Source organism: Halyomorpha halys, unplaced genomic scaffold (genome assembly GCF_000696795.3).
Source record: "Halyomorpha halys isolate HHAL.00 unplaced genomic scaffold, Hhal_1.1 Scaffold1384.1, whole genome shotgun sequence".
NCBI classification, from domain to species: domain Eukaryota; kingdom Metazoa; phylum Arthropoda; class Insecta; order Hemiptera; family Pentatomidae; genus Halyomorpha; species Halyomorpha halys.
Genome location: NW_027109385.1, coordinates 18,954 through 20,358, shown reverse-complemented (window position 1 = coordinate 20,358; position 1,405 = coordinate 18,954).

Sequence of the window (1,405 nt, the reverse complement as noted above, 5' to 3'; positions counted from 1 at the left end):
TTTTTTCAAGCATATAATTACGCAGTACTCACTCACAAACTCCCCCCGGGCATTTGTGAGGCCCGTAAGCCATTGGATGGCACTCACAAAAATAGGCGTGGGAGATATCTATCACCTGAGTTATATTCCCTGGCACAATTCAAGCAATACGACGTTGTTATAGCCTTCTAATTTCATCCTTCTTCGGTTCGAATATTTTACACTAATTTATTTTCAAAATAATTAAGGCGCTATTCCTCCTTTGATGTAAGAGACCACATTTCGAATCCATAAAGAACAGTAGGAAGAATAAAAGTTTTGTAAATTTTAACTTTTGAATAATTTGTAATTTACACAAAATAATTCACACATTATTATGTTATTTTGTCGATTGGTTTATCTTTAATGCAAAGTAAATGATATAAGTATAAAATTATGAAAAGTAAAGCTGATAGTATGACATGCCTGACTGGCTTCAGGGCGAATGTGCTTTCTCCGCGGTCGGATCGAGTGAAAGTACGATCGGCTGATTGTTTCAGATTACCCAACTGTTGTGACGCCTCGTGATCCTCCCGTCGCAACAACCTTCTTATCTTTCGCCAGTAAATATTTATTGTAGAAAAAAAAATTAAATTCCTAATACTAAAAAAAAAAAAACTACGTAGGTTGAATCCATGACACGCCTACAGTCTCGATTATAATTATGGTAATTAATAATCAGAAACGTATTGAGGAAATTAAACTCAATGTCCCTGTTCTTACCACTCAAACAACCTTAGTCCGTTTTCGCAACCTATCATTAAATGGAAGTTAACCTACAAAAAGATTCATATACGACTCAACCGAACGAGAGAAAATATATGGCTTACGATAGATTTAAAAAAATATATTAGAACAGCAATTATAGAAAAATGAATCGTTTTAGAGAAGCGCTTTTCTAGAAGCTCTACTTCCTAAGCCAAAAATTAATTCGTATCAATTTAATTTTCAGAATTTTGTTTCTATTCACATTTACAAAAAAATCAAAGAACTGCTCTCAGATGAAGAAATCTTTTGTTAAACATTTAGTGTTAATCAAAACGGGACGATGGATTTATATTTATTATTTATTTAACTATAATCTCTGGAGAAAAATATTTATGATATTTATCATCGTAGCTTATAGAAGCAATTCTTAACAGGTTGTACCTTATGGAGGTTACACGGATTTGTTAATCTTCGTTGAGTAATTGTTATGCTTAGATGATTTTTAGCTTACAATGATTTAGAGCTTAGCTAATATTCTTAAAATAAACATAAAAAAAAGAACTTAATTGCCGTATTTGTGACAAGTCATTAAATGTATTTATTTTTCTTTTATATATCAACGTCACTCCATGCTTCGTTTTCGACCATCCATTATCATATGTATTGTTATAAATGTACA